At 36.8% G+C, this 18,357-nt stretch overlaps 1 protein-coding gene across 12 annotated transcripts in view; it reads right to left on the bottom strand.

Moving 5' to 3' along the window:
* MBNL3 (muscleblind like splicing regulator 3) overlaps window positions 1-18,357 on the bottom strand; it is a 148,245-nt gene that overhangs the window by 39,999 nt on the left and 89,889 nt on the right. Inside the window, exon 1 of one of the 12 annotated variants that reach the window (XR_013813195.1) lies at window positions 6,631-6,782. The exons of the other annotated variants lie outside the window; for them this stretch is intronic. The gene's annotated coding sequence lies outside the window, so the exon portion shown is untranslated. Of the gene's footprint in view, window positions 1-6,630; window positions 6,783-18,357 lie in introns of those variants that run through there. 12 annotated transcript variants of the gene reach the window in all.

The raw sequence follows: 18,357 nt of genomic DNA, 5'->3' as shown, positions 1-18,357 counted from the left end.
TTTAGATTGCTGGGTTCACCATAGTTTGTTTAAGGCAAGCAAAACTGCAAGCAATTTTCACCCCCACAAATGCTAGCGATGGGTGAATAAAAAAGGCAACTTTTTTGTTTTGATCCAGGAGAAAATGAATTAGTTCATCAAGTGTTTTGAACACATGCTGTGGATTTTCCTTATTTATGATTTCTAAATGATTCTCACAATCACTTCTCCATATTTAGTTATCTTGTTACTAAAGCCTTCCTATAATTTCACTGAGAATCAAGTTGTCTCCTTCAAAACTTTATAGAGCTACATATAATGCAAAACCAAATGCACTGCAGCTGCTCTTTTAAATATCAGGTCACTGGGATGAGCTGGCTCTATTATTTTACTTTCTCTGGCAAGAAGCTGAGTACAACTTAAAATGTAGCTTGAGAAATTAGAGGTTCAACTTTTTTTTTCTGTCAGGGTTGTCCTTTTGTTTCTCCCATTGATCAATTTATTTTCAGTCAAATTAAGTGATTTATAAAATAAAATAATGTCTTAGTTTCAATGTACCTTTATATTTCTCTGCAAATCCTGGAAAAGGAAAATTTATTAGCAGTAAGAGTTGACAATGGTATTAACCCAATCTTTCCAAATTCATAAAAGTAGTCTAAGAATAGCTATATGATTTCAGCACATATTACAGCTGCAATAAATTTTTATATGCACTAAATATCACAATAATGAAGATTCTCCCTCATTAATATGCCTTCCAACAGATAACATGAGCCTCTGTTTTACACTTACCACAACCTGCACCAAGCCAAAGATAGTCACAAGGATTTTAGTCCCTAGATTCTCCAGTCTCAACCCAGTGTAACTGAGATTATCTGGCTCAGAATTAACAGCCCTGGCGAGCAGTGATACTTGTGTCTTCCACAGCCAAGCATGTTAGTTTATACTTCAGCATTTCTCTTCTTCTTCTCACACCCTAACATTAAAGATTTCCCCAAAGTTTGGTCCTAAATAATTTCTCTCCTCTTTAATCTCTTTTCCCTTGGGGAATGAAATTCTTGTGAAATTTCATGTATCACAGTAATTGCTCAGATCTTAAATCTCTATCTCTCTGACTCCTCTTCTGAATTTCAGTCCTTTTTATCACTAATTGCAGCAGTATTCGGAAACCCTGCCCCCTAACCAGGTCTAAATAACTTACTCCTGACCTTTTCCCCCTTAGACTATTTTCTCTTTTCCTGCATACTCATATTTAGGACCCTTGCTCAAATCCCCATACTTTAGGGCAGTTTCATAGCAAGCCATGAAAAAAGAAATTAGGCACCTGCTGAGCAGGATTGCCTTAGTATTGTAAACCAACCCTGGTAGCTTTCCCAGATAAGTGGCAAACACAACCATAGACATTTATACAGAACACAATTTGTACCCCCCCCCCCGAAAAAAAAACTGTATAATGAGGACTGTCTCTTATATTCAGAAATTCCAAACAAGCGATCATTTTTTTAAAAGGGGAAAGAAATAATTAGGAGTTTGACTTTTGTTACAATTTAGAGTTTTAACATCATTTCCATTAAATACAATCAGAGATAGGATAGGAAGGAAAGGAGAGAGAAAACACGGGGTATTTGGCACATCTTACCAATCTTCAGATAAAGAATTACTACCTGCCTTTGTGTTTTTATATAATTTTCCTTTACATATAATAACTTTTATTAAGCTTTTATCTTGAGAATCTAATGACATTTTTTTTCCACAAAGCAAAACAGTATACAGAAATAGAAAAAGAGAAAGAATTACTCTAAAAATTACATCAAGTTGGTTTTAAAACTGAACTATGGAATATAAGGCAGCATGACATATTTTTAAAACTTATTTATGGAATTTTACTTGATTTATAAACTATTGTCTTTTGAATGACAGAATCCATAATTTAATTTTATAAAATGCAGATGCATAGCAATAGTACCTTATCAGAAACTGTTGCTTATGTTAAAGAACGTTTATAAAAGACAAAAATATCTGCATTTTCTACCCAAACAGAAAATGAGAAGACCAAATAATTTTATATGAATGTTATCTGTGGAACACAATATTTCAAAAAGAAAACCAAGGCCCTTAAGTTTTTTTTTTTCACAACAACTTTAGAACTCATGATAATAAATCTCCTCTGTATAGTATTCAGTCTCCAAAAGGCCCAGACTTAATTATACACCAAAACATTTTAATTGGAGTTTGGAGGGAGGAAAGGCAAACTTTTTTGACATTGGCTAACATTTGCTTTAATCCTTGTAGGGAATTGGGCTTTTTGGTAAGCATGTATAAATGGGGTGGGGTGGAGGCAAGGAAAGGACTGCCCAGCACAATATATAATCACCTACTGTTTTTGTCTTTTGGGAAATAAATGTCTATGAACAAAAAGGTTCCAATGTTGCCCAAGCCAGTTTTTCTCAGTGGATAGACGTTGGCCTGCAGACTGAAGGGTCCCAGGTTTGACTCCAGTCAAGGGCATGTACCTCGGTTGTGTACCTCTATGCAGGCTCGATCCCCAGCCCTGGTTGGGGGCACGTGCAGGAGGCAACCAATTAATGTGTCTCTCTCAAGAGATGTTTCTCTCTGTTTCTCCCCCTCCTTTCCGCTCTCTCTAAAAATCAATGGAAAAATATCCTTGGGTGAGGATTTTTTAAAGAAAGGTTCTAATCTTGTCCTTAAGCCAGCTAAGCACTTTGAATGGGCCACAAGATACCCTCTCACACTGGGTCTATAACAGCCCAGAAAGGTTCTTGGTCTGAAAAAAAATCATACCTCAGGTTTCCCAAGCCAAGTCAATAGTGTCCCATGTCCTCTAAAAGACCAAGAAGTGCAGAATTGCCATGAGATCAGTTCAAAATATTAGACCATGTCATAAAGGTTTACAAATGTTGTATCTACTACAGTAACCATCCACTGGCAGAGCTGATTATATACTAGAAACAGCAGCAAAGACCTGTCAAGCCATGCAGATCTTTTTCTTCTTCCCCTACATATACACACATAATTTTAAAAAGTATTGAAAAATATTAGAGTGAAAACATTTATGCTAGCCTCAATTTCACTCTTTTTCCACTTCATTTGGCCTTAAAAACAAACCATTGTCATCTAGACTATGTAACTGAGTTAAGAAAATAACAAAGTGATTAAATAGGAAAGTGATTCTCTGCTGAAATAAGTGCTACTATACCTATGAATCTTCCAGCTTCCTTCTCTTATCTACTCTTTTTGAAAATGCATCAAAAAAGCAGCATGGGGAGAAAATTGCCAATGAAATTTCCAAAATATGTCTGTATCAAAAAAGTTGATGACAAAGAAAAAGTTGAAAAGCATTTATAAAACTTCCAAAATTCAATCTATTTCCCTTTCTTATCTTTAAGCTTTACACAAATGCAGTCAAAGTCTTTGACTGAGAGAAAAAAGTAGCATTGTAGAGATTCAAATCCTACCTAAGTCTTGGGAACTAGGAGATTCTGTCAGATATAAGGTTTTCCATATACTTGGTGGTAGACAAATCCTGAGAAATGTATTTTCATGGTCATGACAGGAAGTTCTACTATCAGAATAAGAAAAGGACCCTATGAAGCTGAAAATGACACTTTGTCAATCAGTTTCTTAACAGAAACAGCTGTTTGCAAAATGACTTGCTTTTTTTAAAATACATTTGGAATTATAGGGGGAAGTCCTCTCAAATACAGTAACTCGATTACATTTTCAAAGATATCTTACTGCTCTGCTAGGCTACCAAGAGTTCAAAGTTAAATGTTAAATAAAGGCAACAAACAGATGATTTGTTCTATGAAAAAAAAAGTTATTCCATTTAAATGATCATCTATTAAAAGAAAAAATCCTATTGATTTTATATTAACCCACTGAAAACTACTTACATGCATAGACATGACCTCTCAGAGGAAGTAACAGCAATTTTAAAATTACAAATCATACATACTAGGTTGCTGGGTTCCTACAACCATCGCAGACCTATTAAAGGCTAGAAACAATCACAAAGAGCTAAAAGTGAGTCACATCAACATAAACTATCAGCCAGATGTCAGCATGAGAATGGCAAATTCCCCACTTTCTTCTTTTTAGAGTTCTGCTTTATAAAAATAAATAAATCAGTATTATTTTCTCCTCCAATATTTTACCATCTATGAATATATATATATATATATATATATATATATATATATATATATACAGACACACACACACACAAAGAGCATTTTTAAAATCTTACATACAAGTTTTAATTTAAATTTGGGATGCAGACAAGAATTTTTAAGTCTATAATAAACCATTTCCTGTATATATTAAAGGCAAAATTAATGAGGCTAAACGTAGACCCCACGGAGAGGGCCAGCCAGGTACACACACCCTCCAATGTAGTCAGCACTGATATACATATACAGAGCAATGACTTTGGAGCAAACCAGAAACCAAGTTTGAATATGTAAGAAGCTGGGAGAAGGGCAAAATAATTTTCTTGCCTATCTGTCTCAAGAAAGCTTTCAAATTGTGACCTCCAAAAGATGAAGGGAGTAATAGGCTCAACAATCACATCATTGTTCTGAAATAGCCCACTAAGATAACTTGTTTACCAGAATTGCAACGTTTAGGGCTGAAACAGATTTTAAGGAACATCTTGTGCACCTTTATCTTACGGAGAAAGAGATGAGGTGGCTTGTTCTAATTAACAAGCAGCACTAAGGACAGAAGCCAAGTTTTCAGATTCTCACTACCCAATATGGATTTTCTGTTCAAATGACTCTTCCTCTGTAAAAATTTTCCTGAGCCCATCTCCCCACCCCCATTGCTATTTATCTTTCCCTCTTTTGTGACTCCAGCTGCACCTTGTACTTAGTTTTATGGTTGTACTTATCACTGTGTACACTGTGATAAATTGTTTGCATGCCTATCTCCCCATTAGACTTTGAGCTTATCTAAAGGCAGGGCTATATCTTCCTCATCTTTGAATCTTCAGGAATGTTTCTGTGCCTGGTTAATAGTGACCACTCCATAAAAGTTTGCTGATTGAATGAATAAACTTTGTAAAAATAATCTTACAGGGCCTTACACTAAGTCTGCCTTAGAAGCCTAATTCTTTCTCTTGCTATTTCCTTTCATCAGTTCTTTTATCTTGCTCCAAGAGGAGAATCATAACCAACACGTGACCAAGGTTGTTCCTGGTTGTCTGTTCCAAATGAACCGTTATCCTATGCAGCCCCAGAAAATAACTAATTTATGTCTTCTTTTTTGCGATGAATATATACTCAGAGATGTGACCATATGGCTGAAAATTTCTGGTAATTCAGTATAACTGAACCAGAAATATCAAGAATCCATAAAGTATACAGACACCAACTCTGGTCTAATTGCAGGGTCTGTGGTCACAGGAACCCCCAGGAAACAGGACCCTACAAAGCTGAATAAAGGGACCTTCAAAAAATTCATAGTTAAAGAGCATCTGGGCCTGCCTAGGGGGAGCACTGAAGGTCCAGGATTGGTTTAGAATAAATTGCCTTCTCAAACTGCTCCACTCCCACCCCACATTTTTCAGAACAAGTTGCAAGTCAAATTCCCATAAGCTACTTGGACAAAGGTGGAATACCTGGTTTGGGGATAATCACAGAGGTGGGGCCTTCTTGTGTATCTCTATTGCATATACTGACTTCTTAAAAGAAATATGTTCCCCTGTACTTCAAGACACATATCCAGCTGCATTCATATTAAGCATTTACTTTTCAAATAGTCATGACCTTAAATTTTTCACTTGAAAATTTTGAAGGGCAAATAACAAAATATCATAGTTGCTGTTCACAGTGAAACCAAGCCTGCCTCACCAATACCCCATATATGCTTCCTTCCCCTAACCCAATTTCCCCTGATTTAATCAAACACCTTCAATCTCTTTAGAAAAATATTAACTGAATATCTGTTCAATAATAAGCTACCCAAGAATTCATCATCTGTTTCCAAATAGACAGCCAGAATCAAATTAAAACCCAGAGACAATTGAATTACACTTATATTAAGTTACCAAAAGTCAGAAGGCATTTCTGATGCTAAGTACTCATGGAAGTTGTCTTTAAAGTAGTTGATGGCAGCGAACATAAAATGTCATTAAAATATAGCACAAAAAAAGGGAAAGAAAAATCATGACATTCAATGTGTTACTCTAAGAAATAAAATACACATAAAATCATGCAACTTCAAAATCCACTTACTATATAGAATTTGTTAAGAAATAACATAAAAGGGTATCTCAGACAAAAGTCAGTCAAATCTGCTTGTAGGGTTCCCTCACTTCTCTTTTCTGCACAACCCATCCAGTCACCTACCACAGCGATTTACAGCAAGGACAAAGAGGACACCAGCTACTTGCACCCTTTCTTCCTAGCTAGGGTTTCTGCTTAGGATCCTATCTAGGGTTGCCAAATTATCAAATGAAAATACAGGACTCCCAATCAAATTTGAATTTCAGATAAACAACAAATAACTTTTTAGTGTAAGTATGCTCAATACAATATATTATCTATCAACCCTCTCCCTATTTCTTCTTCTACCCTGGTGAATTGAGCTAAATAGAGTCAAATTCTCCAAAACTCAATTTACCCCCTTTACCTTAAAGTTGTAAGCAGCCCTCTCCATGGAATCAGCCTGGGTTCTACTTGGCCTTCAGTTGCCCAGAGCAAATCAGAAGGCACTCTCAGTCCCAGCTTACCTGACCAGCTACAAGGAATTTAAGGAAGTAGACTGTTAGGGAAAGCAGTTTTTTATTCCATGGCTCCTCCCACCAAAAGCTTCACAGGGCTCCCTCCCAATCCTGTCAGCCACTCAGCTTTCCCATCTAGAGTGGTGCAAGTGTATATTCAAATGACTTTGATGCCTGCCAGAGCTCCTCGTTTAGGTTAGGATGAAGACAGGCATGGTGAGTGACCACCACGCCTAACTACTGACTCTATACAAAAGTTTTGAACATATGAATTATTACAGGAAAATTAGGCTTTTATGTTTTTATATATGTGTCTGGGGATGAGGAGGGCAACTTAACATTTTTTTTTCTTCAGCTCTGTCTGTGGAATACTCAAATTCAAGCAACAGTCATCTATTGAAGCCCAGGAAAATGACTGCTTAAGCATTATGTTTCTCTATGCACACATAAGATCTATGCAGATACTTATTCAAAACATGTAAAATGACATTGAATAGCCATTATGTGCATATTTTTTTCCAGTCAACCCTTGATTATGCATATTAAAAGACAGAGAGAAGTAGGGGGGCATGGTTAAGTCTAGTGAGCAAAATAATATATTCAGGAAAAATGGCAATCTATAATAGCTCCACATTACAGAATATATATATATATATATATATATATATATATATATATATATACACACTAGAGGCCCGGTGCACGAAATTCCTGCACGGAGCGGGGTTGTCCCTAGCCCAGCCTGTACCCTCTCCAATCTGGGACCCCTTGAGGGATGTCCAACTACCCATTTAGGCCCAATCCCGGTGGGCAGTCGGATCCCTAAAGGGGCAGTCGGACATCCCTCTCACAATCAAGGACTGCTGGCTCCAAACTGCTTGCCTGCCTGCCTTCCTGATTGCCCCTAACCGCTTCTGCCTGCCAGCCTGATCACCCCCTAACCACTCTGCTGCCAGCCTGTTTTCCCCCAACTTCCCTCCTCTGCCGGCCTGGTTACCCCTAACTGCCCTCTCCTGCAGGGTTGATCACCTCCAACTGCCCTCCCTTGCAGGCCTGGTCCTTCTCAACTGCCCTCCCTTGCAGGCCGGGTGCCTCCCAACTGCCCTCTCCTGCTGGCCATCTTGTGGTGGCTATCTTGTGTCCACATGGGAGCAGGATCTTTGACCACATGGGGGCAGCTATATTGTGTGTTGCAGTGATGATCAATCTGCATAGTACTCTTTTATTAGATAGGATAGAGGCCTGGTACAGGGGAGGGGGACAGCTGGTTTGCCCTAAAGGGTGTCCCTGATCAGGGTGGGGTTCCCTTGGGGCGTGGGGCGGCCTGAGCGAGGGGCCTGTGGTGGTTTGCAGGCCGGCCACGCCCCCTGGCAACCCAAACAGTGGACCTGGTATCTGGAATTTATTTTCCTTCTACAATTGAAACTTTGTAGCCTGGAGCAGAGCCAAGCCTGGGGCTCCCTCCGAGGCCTGCAGCCATTTGAGTTGGGGTTATAATTGAAACTTTGTTGCCTTAAGCGGGTGGGCATGGCCAGGGTGTGCAGAAAGCTTTGCTTCCCCTGTTGCCGGCAGCAACCCTGGCCTGCTCTCTCAAGCTCCATTCTGCCACCATTTGTTTGAATTTGTTTACCTTCTATAATTGAAACTTTGTAGCTTGAGTGGAGGCTTAGGCCTGCAACGGCTGGCAGAAAGCTTGGCTTCCTCTGTTACCTAGGAAACCTTGCTCTCTGTGGCTGTAGCCATCTTGGTTTGGGTTAATTTGCATACTTGCTCTGATTGGATGGTGAGCGTGTCGGAGGTATGGTCAATTTGCATATTTGTCTATTATTAGATAGGATATATATATATATATATATATATATATATATATATATAATCACAAAAGTGGCAATTTTGGACATTTCAGAATCAGTTTCTCGACAATCCTAAAATTATTTTTTATTCATTAACAATGCAAACTTATTTACTGGAATTATCAAAGATTCAGAATTAGTTATATCAGAAAGAATGAAATGGTACTTCACTGAGGAAGTTTATATGATAATAGACAACATGTCACAGAAATATTAAATAGTAAAGCTGGAAATACTCTTAGACATCATTTAGTCCAGCATTTGCCAGAGTGTGTACCCCAGACCTCTATTCCCAATAAGCCTCAAAAACTGAGTTTCCTGGTTAAATACTTATAAGAAATGGCAAACTATATTACTCTCTTGTAGTCTGATAACACACCAGAGCATAGTAAATGTTCTCTCTCATATGTCCTACAGTAAAGATACCTGCTTACTTTTGTTAACTCAGCATTTCCCAACATAGTTTAATCACATAAACCATCCCTCTTTACTTATTTTATCCTCACTAAAGGATTTATTGATTTTAGAGAGAGAGAGGAAGGGAGAGAGAAACATTGATGTGAGAGAGAAACATCGATTGATTGCCTCCTGTACTCTCCCTGAACAGGTTCAAACCCGCAACCTAGGTATGTGACCTGACCCGGAATCGAACATACAATCTTTTGGTGTATGGAATGACACTCCCACCGAGATACCCATCCCTCTTTTTAATACATTTTAACATATCTCATTAGAGTATCTTCATAAAAATACTGATCTAATTCAATTCCCTCTTACTCAAACCCATACCAAATCCTGTGGCATTTTATGAGTCAAGTTAGTTTTCCATCATATTTTTCATTTCTCTTTCTCTCCTAAATAAGAAAATATAGTGAACTCCAAAGAACTGGATCTCCCTTTGAAATGACACTTAATATTTTTGCTTATACAGCAAGTTCTCACTTAACATTGTCAATAGATTCTTGGAAACTGAATCTTTAAGTGAAATGACGTATAAGGAAACCAATTTTACCAGAGGCTAATTTATATAAACAATTCAGTTCCTACAGCATATTTCTGGTCACAAAAAAAATCACCAAACTTCTAAATAAAAACCCCAAAACACTTCTAATACTAAACATGGAAATAAATGGGGCTAAACATACATATAAGAAAGATGAATCAAAACAAGTAAGATAATTCTTTTCCAGCCCACTTATTTTAGTTCAAGGTCATGGGTGGCCAGATCCTCTCCCAGAAGCTCTGGGCACAAGGTGGGACTCACCCTGGACAGGACACCCTTCTATCACAGGGGCACTAACACCCTCCACTCATTCAGACTGGGACAATTTAGATACCCTAATTCCCCCAATTTACCTAGCATGCACATCTTTGGGATATGAAGGAAACCAGAGGACCCAAAGAATAGCCACACAGACACGGAGAAAACATGCTAACTCCACAGAGATAGTGGCACTGACCAGGAATCAGTCCCCCCCCTGCCCCTTGCACCCCTCAACTTCGTAACAAAACGACGTTATTTGAAGATCTGCCTACTTGATTTTCCAAAAGCTAACAAAATGGATATTTTCCTATGATTGCTACAAAGACAGATTCCACAATTATCTTCCCAACACCCCTTGCCAAAGCTGTAAGTTTTGTCAGTTATTTCCATATGACTGCTGGAGCTTTCTTCTTTTATTTGAATGTTTCTTAGGCAACTTCTGAAGTTACAACTTTGAGTCTTATCTGTCTAACTGGATTTCCTACAGTATAACTTCTGTCCCTTGAACCCATGCCAGTTAGCTTAGGTTTTCCATGTCTTAAGGGTCTCAAGTGAGTTCTAACTGTATTGAAACTTGGGAAGTAACATATTTGGCAATCCCCTCAATTCCTAAGGGTCTTAGCTTTGCACTCATCTTAAACCTTGGGGTTTCCACTTGGCAAAATTAAATTTCCTGTCTCTATAAAAATAAAGTTACAAAGAAAAATTAAATTTAGACAAATATCTTGCAAACTTATAAGGAGGAGGGTATAAGGTGAGAAAGGTACTGATTATTTTTCATATTTAAACAATTTATCTTTTCAGAGCTCAGTATGCTGCTAAGAATAAATTAAATAATTACAACTCTATAGCCAGACATGTAACCCTCCACCCAGCGGTTACATAAAGGGCAGATATAGTTATTGATTTACCTCTGCATTTTTAAATTAGAGGCACAAAGATGAAAATCAGCCCCTCCATTGCTAAACATAAATCTTCTTTCAGATAAAGAAATTTAAAAGCATGATATCAAAATGGCTGTTTACAGGATCTGGTTAAATTCATAAGTGTGAAATCATGTTTCAAGCCCCAAAGAAAGCAAAATTTATCCACTTTAAAATAAGCATTTTCCTCATATCCCTACCCAACACTAAATATACAATTTCTAAGCAGAAAGTTTTACTTGATATGGACTGCCATTAAAATATTTTGAGGCACAGACTACATCTACATTTTGTTAATAATAGTATATTTTTATTAACAAAAGTCTTACTGAAACCTTTGTGCTAATTTGTTATTAAAAGTGTAGGCATTTTAGAGTATCAGACAACTACCCCTAACTCCCCCCCCCAAAAAAAAAAGAGCTCAAAACTCCAAATGCATTGTGTATTTAAATAAAGTGAAGTGGTGTCTTTAGCCCAGGGAGTCTTTTTTAAAAGCATCTGAAAATTAGGCCAACTTACTGTTTGTTTTGTTCTCCAGACATAAGAAGAGCAATTTACTGATACAAATTCTTTTTCTTTTAAAAATAAAGATCTATTCTGCCTGGCCTGAATATCTACCAAGTATATTAAGTTTCATCCAGAATGTGTTTCAGGGATTTGAACAGAACTGACAGAGTTCTAGATAAAAGTACTGAGATTACTTTTAAAAATATATGTATTATAAAATTATCCTGTCTCAGTCTAACTTAGTAAATATAGTAATCTTGTTAAGCTCACCTGCTTTCAGTGAGAAGTTAATATTTGATGATGATGAAACTGTTCCTGGTATTTAAAGAACCTAAACAAGGCTATCCACAAACAATATGACTAGAAATGGGGTTAGTTTAAAGAAGATAAAATGATAAGTGGAGGTTTTATGTTTTAAAATAAATCAATCCCTCAACCATAAAGTCTCATATCTTTACAGAGAAGAATATGAAATATGATCTCTACCAGAGAATGCCTATCTCCAAATCTAAAACAAGGAAAAAAATAAAGCAAAGCAAAGAACAGGAAAAAGTTAATTAGTAATTTTAAAATCTGTCCATTTGAACTCCTCAAGTCAGTTTCAACAGTTGGAACAAGAGTTATTGGGAGAATAGTGCACTTGTAGAGATGTAGTGTTCTTTGAAAACATATACCCTCTATATTAACCAAAAAAGGTTTCAAGGGTCATAGTGATAGTCTAGTAGGTGTCTTTTGATTGGTAGACTCCTTATTTTAGTGAGGAAAAAATAAAATAAAACAGATTTATTCTAGCTTCATTTGCCTTCCCTGAAAATTAGGAAATTTCAGAAAATGCCTTTTTGAAAAATAAAATGTGTCCAGTTTATGTCTCTTATATAAGGCAAAAAAATTTAATTCTAGAAAAAATCCTATATAATAAAAGCCTAATATGCTAAGTGTCCAGTCGGCCAGTCGGCCGGTCAGCCGTTCAACCAATCAAAGTGTAATATGCTAATGATATGCTAAGGTTGCTCAACTGCTCACTATGACGTGCACTGACCACCAGGGGGCAGACAGTCAACCGCTCGACCAGTAGCTATGATGTGCACTGACCACCAGGGGGCAGACACTCTGACAGGTAGGTTAGCTTGCTGCTGGGGTTCAGCTGATTGGGACTGAGCAAGATGGGCTGGACATACCCTGGACCCCTCCCACAGTCCCTCCCCGGCTGGCCAACCTCCTGTGTCTCTCCCCAGCCTCGGATCGTGCACTGATTGGGTCCCTCGGCCTGGCCTGCACCCTCTGGCAATCCTGGACCCCTCAGGGGATGTCAGTGAGCCGATTTTGGCCTGATCCCACAGGCCAGGCAGAGGGACCCCACTGGTGCATGAATTTGTGCACTGGGCCTCCCTCTAGTAGTTAATAAAGTGACACAGTGAAATAAACTAGGTAGTATAAAACATCACTGTGCCAATCTTTTCCAGTTATTTTTCTACTAAATATAACTGGAGAATGTAATTGGTTTTATTTTGTTTCATGTTTTACATTGACTTTATATACTAGACTCTAGAATATAAGGTCAAATGACCTTTAGAAGTGAACTAATTCTTACCATTTATGAGTGTGCTGGAGAATAATTGTATATACAGTTTTAGCACATGTATTTGGCATGTGACAATTGCTGACACATTTAAAGACCAGGTTGAGGCCTCCATAAAATTATATTTTCCATTATTATCTTGAAAGTAGTCATAATGACAAAACCCCTTTAAGGGCCTTATAGTACTTTGTGAAATGGTTTTCCCTTTTTTTCACACCACACCCACTTGAATAATAGCAACTGACTTTATTATGTGTTTATCATGTGCTAGACACTGTTCAAAGTGCCTTATTTGCATTAACTCATTTAATTTTCACAATAAACAACCTTAGGTGGTCAGTGTTTTACTGAGGAACTGAGACACAGAGAATTAAAGAAACACATGCAAGCTGACAGATCTAATATAGCAGAGGAGAGTTTGGAACTGAGGTGCTCTGGTTCTGGAGCTCACATTCCTAACCAGTACACAATTACCTCACAATACTTTGACATTAACTAAACTGAGGAATGAGCTAGTTCAAATATTTCTACCGTCTGGGCCACTAGTTTCCTTCTAAGATTATTTCACATCAACTGGCTGTTAGGCATGTCCAGAAGCTATTTAAGATACATTTATGGAAAATGAGATGTTTTGTTAAGTATCTAGGGATCTTGGGTGACTTGAGAACAAGTAAGACAAGGGAACTGAATGTCCTTTTTTTTTTTTTACAGCACGTACACCTGAATAATTACAGGTAACTTTATTGTGTATTTACCATGTGCCGGGCACTGTTCGAAGTGCTTTATATGTATTAAGACTTTCATCCTTACCGAAGCAGAACAATTAGTACAAACCTGTCCTCTCTTAGCTCAGCTTTTTATTAACTGTTGGCACAATAGAATTTTGCCGAATGATTTGGGAGAAGCATTGTCATATTATCAGGAGTTGGGTTACTAGAGTTGAAACATAAACAACCATGACCTGACAAAAGAACAGTCCAGCAAAACCTGATAGACATAAAGAATGGATGGAAGTGGAGCTCATTGAAATAGTTGGTTGTGTACATTTTGTGATTCTCGTTACAATGCTAAAAAAAGACTCTTAAAAACAGTAGTGCCATTTGGAAGCAGATTTACTCAGACCTCAAATGTCTTGAGTGCTGTAGCTTCACACTATCACAAAGCAGAGAGAAAAACAATGAAAAAAAATGAACTGTATCACATAATAGTAAGGAGTGTTGTTCTCAAGCATTTCATTCCACTAAGAGCATAGGCAAATAAAAATTCACATACACTATACACACCACCTCACAAAAGACTACACGACAAAAGCTCAGTAGTAGTGGAGATTTGATTTAAATGACCAGAGAATGTACATACTTTGAGATGGTGCAAAGTAGGATGATGATTTGCAGGCCTGGGAACTAAGGTTTGACTTTTTCAGTACTTAAAAAGTAGGATATGAACAAAAGTTATGTTCAGTTTCTTTTCCATATTGCAAATTTATTTGGAGGTAAGTATATAAATCTAAAGACTTCAAATACAAACCAATACCTGGATACATCAGGTAAACACTTTAATAATATAAACTCATCAATTCTATTCAATATAACATCATTCAGGTTTTCCCACAACTGTTTAAAAATAAAGTGTTATAGATACTTGCTGAAGATAGTTGGGAATCTGAATTTTATAAGTGACTGGACAATTGGGCATGTAGAACTCAAAAGTGTACTTATACTTTTAAAGACAATATGATAGGGAAAATAACAATAATAACAAATCCAGTGTTGAAATGAATCAACTGTTTAGAATCAGGTTACAGGCTATTCATACTTTGACTTCTCATGCATTTGTTCCTAGACAAAGTGGGAATAAGTCTAAATTTTAATATGATTTCAGGATTTTATTAGAAAGAGTGCTAGACTGGGATTTAAGTGCCTTGGATTCTGATTACCTTTAGATCATGGCTAAGTTATTTTCCAATTCTGTTCATCAGTTTTTCTAGGAATAATTTGGGCTGCTAAATATTTCAGAGGTATTTTGAAAAATAAAAAGGGAAATTTGGTATGTTTAGAAAATAAAATCAGTACAAAATATAAAAAATATTATACTTATTTCTCTTTATTAATTCTTTTAAAAAGAACTAAAATTGTTGCTATGAATTAAGTATTAAAATATGTCAGATTACAAAATATGTTTTACCACTTTACCTCTCCACAAAAGTAATGCATTATATACGAGAAATTCTTGATATTGTGAGTAATGTAAATTATCATGTGCCTAGAGAGGGAACTTATATACAATGTTAAAGAGCCAAGGACACTTCTTTTCTTAGAACTGGATATTGTTAAACAGTTGTTGCTCCCACAGCTCAGTGGTATGATAGGTGAAATAGCAGAGGATAAAGAAGCCGATTCAGGCTTTAATCTTATCCTTACAAATAACTGAAAAGATAAAAGAATTATTGCTCCCTTTTCAACTGGCAATAAGCCAGTGCTTACTTAGGGAGATCCGTTTATCTAATCAAGAGACACATGTCTACCATCACAAGCTTCTTACTTTAAGGTCTCTCATAATGAAAATTCACTTTAGAAACATAATGACTAAACATTTAAAGTAATTTCTATTTTATGAAAAGGTTTGGAGCAACACACTTTTTGGTTGGTACATTTTAAATGTTTTACTTTGCCATACTGCTGTTATATTTTATTTACAACATTAAAATGATAAAAAGAAATCGGGCAAGTCATTTTTCCTGGTAAATTAAGAGGATAAAGTAAAACAAATAATAGACAATAAGAGAAGATGTTAATGGTGCTTAAAATACTAACAAGTAATTAATTATAGTGAAGGAATTTTAAATATTATTTATATAAATTGGTTAAATATTAAAATTGAACTTCATTATAAAATGGTTTATAAGTTTTTGAACTAATTTTTCCTTTTTTAATTTTTATCTCATTAAGCCAACCTCTTAGAAGCCAATATTGACTCATATAAATGTGAAACATGTTTGAATATGTGATATATATGGACATACACATATTTCTATTGTTAAAAACTAATATATAACACATACTATAAATATATGCATTAGAACTAATAAATATTATAAATATACACATATACACACACACTTTTATGTACCCACACTTGCTGCATATAAAATTATGTAAGTCCACTTGTAGCAGCTTAGAACATCTACAATAGAGCTCTTGGGTTATTAAAAAAGTCACTAATGTCTCCAAAGGGTTATAATAGGAAAATGTTGTTTTTTTTTTATTGTTTCATACATTTGGATGCTGATGTTATTTTGCCCAACTATCTGTAATGTAATGTTCTATGAGAAGTTTCTATGTGCTCGACAAAAATAGGGTTCTGTGATCAAAGAATTTTGATAAATATTGGGTTAAAAAGAATTAAACTGCTGTCTTTTGTGCAGTATGTTTCAGAGCCTTATCTGTAATTAAGCCATATTAGCTAATAAGCATTGTGGTATTCCTTGGGGGGAGAAACATAACAACCTTCTTTCTACCATATCAGAACATAGACAATAACCCAAGAATAAGGCCATTTGAAAAGTGATGAAAAGGAAGGAAGAAGCATTGAGGGACCGACTGCTGAGAATTCTGAAACTGAGAAATATCCTCTTTAGTTGATATTCTCCTGGATAGGCATGGTTTTCTCTAAATCAATGATTTTCAAACTTTATTGTTCATCAGAATAACCATGAAGGCTTCTTAAAACACAGACTCTCAGACACACCCCAAGAGTTTCTGATTCAGATGTTCTAGGGTGTGACCTGAGAATTGACATTTCTAACAAGTTCCCAGGTAGAGCTGGTGCTGCTAGTCTGCTAACTATTTTGAGAACCTCTGCTCTATGGGAATACTGTCCTATCCAACAATGGATTTAGCTATTTATTAAGCATGTTCTTATGTTATTGATAATCCAAACATTAAGTTTCTTTGATATCTTAATTCCATATCTCCTATCTCAGCAATGATGTTAGCAGTCATATATATGTGGCTAAGTGTCCATCCAACCGGTAGCTATGACATGCACTTACCACCAGGGGGCAGACACTCAATTCAGGAGCTGACATGACACACATCACGGACCTGGCGCCAACAAACCAACATTTGGCTTCCCCTAAGTGGGACACAGGCCCCACCACCACCCTGGAGTGACACCCCACCAAATTGCAGCCAACAGCCGATGCTACCAAGACCCCATGGCGCAAAATGCAGCCCACAGCCCAGCCCAGCCCAGCCCAGAAACGGTCACTGTGGGCACAGGGTAATGACATCACGTAGCAACACCTGGCTTCCTCTCCCTAGTGTCTAGCCCAGTGATGGCGAACCTATGACACACGTGTCAGCACTGACACGCGTAGCCATTTCTGATGACACGCGGCCGCTGAGGTTTATTAAATACAATTATATATAACAATTATACATTTGTGTTATTTAAACTATAAATATCATGAAATAATGTTTCTTCCTCAAAGTGACACACTACCCGAGTTATGCTCAGTTTTTTGGCAAAGTTTGACACACCAAGCTCAAAAGGTTGCCCATCACTGGTCTAGCCCCTTGGAGTTTCTTCAGCTCAGGAACACAACTTGCTTTTCAGCCTGGTGGAAACAATTTACACTTTAACCAAATGTCTGTGAAGCATTTTCACGTGCCTCATATCATTTGATCGTCGTCACAGAAGTCCTGGAGTAGGTAGATAGGAGACTCAGTAGAGTCCTATTTTCTTTTCATTAGCTGGAAAATGGAGATTTAGAAAGCTTAGAAACTTGACCCAACTAAAAAGAAGTAAGAAATGGTGGACCTTGAAAATGACTTCAGGTTTTCTCACTGCGCAGAATATAGTCAAACACTGCTGCAATTAAATATTTTACCCTTTGTTCTTCCTGCGAGATCTACAATAATAATCTGTTTCGTGTTGATATTTACTGCTGTGTTGCTGACAATTATCTGAAAGAGAAGTTGGGGTGCTTCACTGGACTGGGAAAAGTTTAGCAATATCAGAAAGCAGGTCTAAATAAACAAGTTTATTCTATATATATAAAAGGCTAAGTTGACTCACGCATGTGACATACATATAAAGCTCTCACTAGCGTCAATTGCACGTGTGTGCTTTGATCTGTCATTGTCAATTGTGAATTTGGTTGACACTTCTATTATAGAGAAAGGGTGAATAGTGATATTAAAATATTTCTTCTAATTAATTTCCTTTGAAGGTGCACAAATCCATGCACCAGGACACTAGTATAAAATAAGGCCAATTCAAGTCATGCCAAAAAAAAAAAAAAGGACAGGGCTTCTCAAAACTCTATTCTATTACTCCTCAGAAACATTCATTTTCTGTTTACAAATTAGTGAGTGGTATTAGTTATAAAGTTAAATATATAAGAGCTTTGTAAGACATGTTGCTTATATTTACTCTATAAACTTCCCCAGAGTGTTTTTCTAAATGATTGCTATATGCCCAAATTTAAGCAGATAAAATATTTTGTA

Source organism: Cnephaeus nilssonii (genome assembly GCF_951640355.1).
Source record: "Cnephaeus nilssonii genome assembly, chromosome: X".
NCBI classification, from domain to species: domain Eukaryota; kingdom Metazoa; phylum Chordata; class Mammalia; order Chiroptera; family Vespertilionidae; genus Cnephaeus; species Cnephaeus nilssonii.
This window is presented reverse-complemented; position numbering and strand designations above follow the sequence as displayed.